The sequence below is a fragment of the Daucus carota genome, chromosome 3 (genome assembly GCF_001625215.2).
Source record: "Daucus carota subsp. sativus chromosome 3, DH1 v3.0, whole genome shotgun sequence".
In the NCBI taxonomy this organism is placed as follows: Eukaryota; Viridiplantae; Streptophyta; class Magnoliopsida; order Apiales; family Apiaceae; genus Daucus; species Daucus carota.
In genome coordinates, this window is record NC_030383.2 from 17,645,716 (window position 1) to 17,653,555 (window position 7,840).

Consider the following 7,840-nt stretch of genomic DNA (forward strand, 5'->3'; position numbering starts at 1 on the left):
TTCTTTGGAACCAATGTCGCAACATGAAAATTTCTATATCTGTGATCTATAGAGATATCTCTCTCCATAAATCTGCCCCCCGTTGGTTGGATTTTATTTGGCACTCCTTTTTGGTTCCAAAATTTGCGGTAACCTCTTGGTTAATTCTGCAAAAACGACTCTTAACGAAAGATAGAATGCTGAGATTTGACATGCGCACTGATCCAACTTGTATCCTTTGTGCCACTGCTGATGAAACGCACGATCACCTCTTCTCTGATTGCCATTATACTCGTATAGTGTTATCTGCTTGCCCCAAACAGGTGTGTTCGAACTGGAATGATTTTGCTCAGGGCCATTTTCTTGTCCATGATTGTACTCGTTTTGAGAAGCAAATTGCCTATCTATTTCTCTCAGCTGCTTTCTATGCTATATGGAAGGAACGTAATTCCCGAATTTTTAAAAATTCAAGATGTATTCCCTCTAGCCTTATTGCTCAAATTCGAGACAAAGTCAGGGAAAAGCTCTACACTTGTTCTGCATTCAGGAGGCGCGCCACTGTGGATCAAAATGCTATTCTGTTACTTTTTTAGTTTAGTTTATTTTGATCCCATGTGATTGTTATTGTTATAGCTTACAAGTGTAATCGATTAGATTATTGAGACTTTCTTGTCTTTTGTCTTTATTGTGAGCTTTAAGTAGTTTGCGTTCTTTTCGCGGGGTATGCCCCTAGACTTGTACCTTCCCTCTTTTTTATAAAATTTACATTTAGCAAAAAAAAAAAAAATAAAGCTACAAGTTGTTTCCAAATTCAATCTAGGCAATAATAAAGCAACAAGTTGTTTCAGGCTCAAACGAGTCAAGAATGAAACTACAAGTTGGTTCTAATTTTAAGCAACCGAAAATGAAGCTACAAGTTGTTTCCAACTTCAAACGAGTCTGGAATGAAGCTACAAGTTGCTTCCAACTTCAATCTAGCCAATAATGAAGCAACAAGTTGTTTCCGGGCCCAAACGAGTCAAGAATGAAACTACAAGTTGATTCTAATTTTAAACAACCGAAAATGAAGCTACAAGTTGTTTCCAAATTCAATCTAGCCAATAATAAAGCAACAAGTTGTTTCCGGCTCAAACGAGTCAAGAATGAAACTACAAGTTGGTTCTAATTATAAACAACCGAAAATGAAGCTACAAGTTGTTTCCAACTTCAGACGAGTCTGGAATGAAGCTACAAGTTGCTTCCAACTTCAATCTAACCAATAATGAAGCAACAAGTTGTTTCCGGGCTCAAACGAGTCAAGAATGAAACTACAAGTTGATTCTAATTTTAAACAACCGAAAATCAAGCTACAAGTTGTTTCCAAATTCAATCTAACCAATAATAAAGCAACAAGTTGTTTCCGGCTCAAACGAGTCAAGAATGAAACTACAAGTTGGTTCTAATTTTAAACAACCGAAAATGAAGCTACAAGTTGTTTCCAACTTCAAACGAGTCTGGAATGAAGCTACAAGTTGCTTCCAACTTCAATCTAGCCAATAATGAAGCAACAAGTTGTTTCCGGGCTCAAATGAGTCAAGAATGAAACTACAAGTTGATTCTAATTTTAAACAACCGAAAATAAACCTACAAGTTGTTTCCAAATTCAATCTAGTCAATAATAAAGCAACAAGTTGTTTCAGGCTCAAACGAGTCAAGAATGAAACTACAAGTTGGTTCTAATTTTAAACAACCGAAAATGAAGCTACAAGTTGTTTCCAACTTCAAACGAGTCTGGAATGAAGCTACAAGTTGCTTCCAACTTCAATCTAGCCAATAATGAAGCAACAAGTTGTTTCCGGGCTCAAACAAGTCAAGAATGAAACTACAAGTTGATTCTAATTTTAAACAACCGAAAATGAAGCTACAAGTTGTTTCCAAATTCAATCTAGCCAATAATAAAGCAACAAGTTGTTTCCAGCTCAAACGAGTCAAGAATGAAACTACAAGTTGGTTCTAATTTTAAACAACCGAAAATGAAGCAACAAGTTGTTTTCAACTTCAAACGAGTCTGGAATGAAGCTACAACAAGTTGTTTCCGGGCTCAAACGACTACAAGTTGCTTCTAATTTTAAACAACCAAAAATGAAGCTACAAGCTGTTTCCAAATTCAATCTAGCCAATAATAAAGTAACAAGTTGTTTCCGGCTCAAACGAGTCAAGAATGAAACTACAAGTTGGTTCTAATTTTAAACAACCGAAAATGAAGCTACAAGTTGTTTTCAACTTCAAACGAGTCTGGAATGAAGCTACAAGTTGCTTCCAACTTCAATCTAGCCAATAATGAAGCAACAAGTTGTTTCCGGGCTCAAACGAGTCAAGAATGAAACTACAAGTTGATTCTAATTTTAAACAACCGAAAATGAAGCTACAAGCTGTTTCCAAATTCAATCTAGCCAATAATAAAGTAACAAGTTGTTTCCGGCTCAAACGAGTCAAGAATGAAACTACAAGTTGGTTCTAATTTAAACAACCGAAAATTAAGCTACAAGTTGTTTTCAACTTCATACGAGTCTGGAATGAAGATACAAGTTGCTTCCAACTTCAATCTAGCCAATAATGAAGCAACAAGTTGTTTCCGGGCTCAAACGAGTCAAAAAAGAAACTACAAGTTGATTCTAATTTTAAACAACTGAAAATGAAGCTACATGTTGTTTCCAAATTCAATCTAGCCAATAATAAAGCAACAAGTTGTTTCCGGCTCAAACGAGTCAAGAATGAAACTACAAGTTGGTTCTAATTTTAAACAACCGAAAATGAAGCTACAAGTTGTTTTCAACTTCAAACGAGTCTGGAATGAAGCTACAAGTTGCTTCCAACTTCAATCTAGCCAATAATGAAGCAACAAGTTGTTTCCGGGCTCAAACGAGTCAAGAATGAAACTACAAGTTGATTCTAATTTTAAACAACCGAAAATGAAGCTGCAAGTTGTTTCCAAATTCAATCTAGCCAATAATAAAGCAACAAGTTGTTTCCGGCACAAACGAGTCAAGAATGAAACTACAAGTTGGTTCTAATTTTAAACAACCGAAAATGAAGCTACAAGATGTTTTCAACTTCAAACGAGTCTGGAATGAAGCTACAAGTTGCTTCCAACTTCAATCTAGCCAATAATGAAGCAACAAGTTGTTTCCGGGCTCAAATGAGTCAAGAACTACAAGTTGATTCTAATTTTAAACAACCGAAAATAAAGCTACAAGTTGTTTCCAAATTCAATATAGGCAATAATAAAGCAACAAGTTGTTTCAGGCTCAAACGAGTCAAGAATGAAACTACAAGTTGGTTCTAATTTTAAGCAACCGAAAATGAAGCTACAAGTTGTTTCCAACTTCAAACGAGTCTGGAATGAAGCTACAAGTTGCTACCAACTTCAATCTAGCCAATAATGAAGCAACAAGTTGTTTCCGGGCCCAAACGAGTCAAGAATGAAACTACAAGTTGATTCTAATTTTAAACAACCGAAAATGAAGCTACAAGTTGTTTCCAAATTCAATCTAGCCAATAATAAAGCAACAAGTTGTTTCCGGCTCAAACGAGTCAAGAATGAAACTACAAGTTGGTTCTAATTATAAACAACCGAAAATGAAGCTACAAGTTGTTTCCAACTTCAGACGAGTCTGGAATGAAGCTACAAGTTGCTTCCAACTTCAATCTAACCAATAATGAAGCAACAAGTTGTTTCCGGGCTCAAACGAGTCAAGAATGAAACTACAAGTTGATTCTAATTTTAAACAACCGAAAATCAAGCTACAAGTTGTTTCCAAATTCAATCTAACCAATAATAAAGCAACAAGTTGTTTCCGGCTCAAACGAGTCAAGAATGAAACTACAAGTTGGTTCTAATTTTAAACAACCGAAAATGAAGCTACAAGTTGTTTCCAACTTCAAACGAGTCTGGAATGAAGCTACAAGTTGCTTCCAACTTCAATCTAGCCAATAATGAAGCAACAAGTTGTTTCCGGGCTCAAATGAGTCAAGAATGAAACTACAAGTTGATTCTAATTTTAAACAACCGAAAATAAACCTACAAGTTGTTTCCAAATTCAATCTAGTCAATAATAAAGCAACAAGTTGTTTCAGGCTCAAACGAGTCAAGAATGAAACTACAAGTTGGTTCTAATTTTAAACAACCGAAAATGAAGCTACAAGTTGTTTCCAACTTCAAACGAGTCTGGAATGAAGCTACAAGTTGCTTCCAACTTCAATCTAGCCAATAATGAAGCAACAAGTTGTTTCCGGGCTCAAACAAGTCAAGAATGAAACTACAAGTTGATTCTAATTTTAAACAACCGAAAATGAAGCTACAAGTTGTTTCCAAATTCAATCTAGCCAATAATAAAGCAACAAGTTGTTTCCAGCTCAAACGAGTCAAGAATGAAACTACAAGTTGGTTCTAATTTTAAACAACCGAAAATGAAGCAACAAGTTGTTTTCAACTTCAAACGAGTCTGGAATGAAGCTACAACAAGTTGTTTCCGGGCTCAAACGACTACAAGTTGCTTCTAATTTTAAACAACCAAAAATGAAGCTACAAGCTGTTTCCAAATTCAATCTAGCCAATAATAAAGTAACAAGTTGTTTCCGGCTCAAACGAGTCAAGAATGAAACTACAAGTTGGTTCTAATTTTAAACAACCGAAAATGAAGCTACAAGTTGTTTTCAACTTCAAACGAGTCTGGAATGAAGCTACAAGTTGCTTCCAACTTCAATCTAGCCAATAATGAAGCAACAAGTTGTTTCCGGGCTCAAACGAGTCAAGAATGAAACTACAAGTTGATTCTAATTTTAAACAACCGAAAATGAAGCTACAAGCTGTTTCCAAATTCAATCTAGCCAATAATAAAGTAACAAGTTGTTTCCGGCTCAAACGAGTCAAGAATGAAACTACAAGTTGGTTCTAATTTAAACAACCGAAAATTAAGCTACAAGTTGTTTTCAACTTCATACGAGTCTGGAATGAAGATACAAGTTGCTTCCAACTTCAATCTAGCCAATAATGAAGCAACAAGTTGTTTCCGGGCTCAAACGAGTCAAAAAGAAACTACAAGTTGATTCTAATTTTAAACAACTGAAAATGAAGCTACATGTTGTTTCCAAATTCAATCTAGCCAATAATAAAGCAACAAGTTGTTTCCGGCTCAAACGAGTCAAGAATGAAACTACAAGTTGGTTCTAATTTTAAACAACCGAAAATGAAGCTACAAGTTGTTTTCAACTTCAAACGAGTCTGGAATGAAGCTACAAGTTGCTTCCAACTTCAATCTAGCCAATAATGAAGCAACAAGTTGTTTCCGGGCTCAAACGAGTCAAGAATGAAACTACAAGTTGATTCTAATTTTAAACAACCGAAAATGAAGCTGCAAGTTGTTTCCAAATTCAATCTAGCCAATAATAAAGCAACAAGTTGTTTCCGGCACAAACGAGTCAAGAATGAAACTACAAGTTGGTTCTAATTTTAAACAACCGAAAATGAAGCTACAAGATGTTTTCAACTTCAAACGAGTCTGGAATGAAGCTACAAGTTGCTTCCAACTTCAATCTAGCCAATAATGAAGCAACAAGTTGTTTCCGGGCTCAAATGAGTCAAGAACTACAAGTTGATTCTAATTTTAAACAACCGAAAATAAAGCTACAAGTTGTTTCCAAATTCAATCTAGGCAATAATAAAGCAACAAGTTGTTTCAGGCTCAAACGAGTCAAGAATGAAACTACAAGTTGGTTCTAATTTTAAGCAACCGAAAATGAAGCTACAAGTTGTTTCCAACTTCAAACGAGTCTGGAATGAAGCTACAAGTTGCTTCCAACTTCAATCTAGCCAATAATGAAGCAACAAGTTGTTTCCGGGCTCAAACGAGTCAAGAATGAAACTACAAGTTGATTCTAATTTTAAACAACCGAAAATGAAGCTACAAGTTGTTTCCAAATTCAATCTAGCCAATAATAAAGCAACAAGTTGTTTCCGGCTCAAACGAGTCAAGAATGAAACTACAAGTTGGTTCTAATTATAAACAACCGAAAATGAAGCTACAAGTTGTTTCCAACTTCAAACGAGTCTGGAATGAAGCTACAAGTTGCTTCCAACTTCAATCTAACCAATAATGAAGCAACAAGTTGTTTCCGGGCTCAAACGAGTCAAGAATGAAACTACAAGTTGATTCTAATTTTAAACAACCGAAAATGAAGCTACAAGTTGTTTCCAAATTCAATCTAGCCAATAATAAAGCAACAAGTTGTTTCCAGCTCAAACGAGTCAAGAATGAAACTACAAGTTGGTTCTAATTTTAAACAACCGAAAATGAAGCAACAAGTTGTTTTCAACTTCAAACGAGTCTGGAATGAAGGTACAAGTTGTTTCCGGGCTCAAACGACTACAAGTTGCTTCTAATTTTAAACAACCGAAAATGAAGCTACAAGCTGTTTCCAAATTCAATCTAGCCAATAATAAAGTAACAAGTTGTTTCCGGCTCAAACGAGTCAAGAATGAAACTACAAGTTGGTTCTAATTTAAACAACCGAAAATGAAGCAACAAGTTGTTTTCAACTTCAAACGAGTCTGGAATGAAGCTACAACAAGTTGTTTCTGGGCTCAAACGACTACAAGTTGCTTCTAATTTTAAACAACCAAAAATGAAGCTACAAGCTGTTTTCAGAATCAATCTAGCCAATAATAAAGTAACAAGTTGTTTCCGGCTCAAACGAGTCAAGAATGAAACTACAAGTTGGTTCTAATTTTAAACAACCGAAAATGAAGCTACAAGTAGTTTTCAACTTCAAACGAGTCTGGAATGAAGCTACAAGTTGCTTCCAACTTCAATCTAGCCAATAATGAAGCAACAAGTTGTTTCCGGGCTCAAACGAGTCAAAAAAGAAACTACAAGTTGATTCTAATTTTAAACAACTGAAAATGAAGCTACATGTTGTTTCCAAATTCAATCTAACCAATAATAAAGCAACAAGTTGTTTCCGGCTCAAACGAGTCAAGAATGAAACTACAAGTTGGTTCTAATTTTAAACAACCGAAAATGAAGCTACAAGTTGTTTTCAACTTCAAACGAGTCTGGAATGAAGCTACAAGTTGCTTCCAACTTCAATCTAGCCAATAATGAAGCAACAAGTTGTTTCCGGGCTCAAACGAGTCAAGAATGAAACTACAAGTTGATTCTAATTTTAAACAACCGAAAATGAAGCTACAAGTTGTTTCCAAATTCAATCTAGCCAATAATAAAGCAACAAGTTGTTTCCGGCACAAACGAGTCAAGAATGAAACTACAAGTTGGTTCTAATTTTAAACAATCGAAAATGAAGCTACAAGTTGTTTTCAACTTCAAACGAGTCTGGAATGAAGCTACAAGTTGCTTCCAACTTCAATCTAGCCAATAATGAAGCAACAAGTTGTTTCCGGGCTCAAATGAGTCAAGAACTACAAGTTGATTCTAATTTTAAACAACCGAAAATAAAGCTACAAGTTGTTTCCAAATTCAATCTAGGCAATAATAAAGCAACAAGTTGTTTCAGGCTCAAACGAGTCAAGAATGAAACTACAAGTTGGTTCTAATTTTAAGCAACCGAAAATGAAGCTACAAGTTGTTTCCAACTTCAAACGAGTCTGGAATGAAGCTACAAGTTGCTTCCAACTTCAATCTAGCCAATAATGAAGCAACAAGTTGTTTCCGGGCTCAAACGAGTCAAGAATGAAACTACAAGTTGATTCTAATTTTAAACAACCGAAAATGAAGCTACAAGTTGTTTCCAAATTCAATCTAGCCAATAATAAAGCAACAAGTTGTTTCCGGCTCAAACGAGTCAAGAATGAAACTACAAGTTG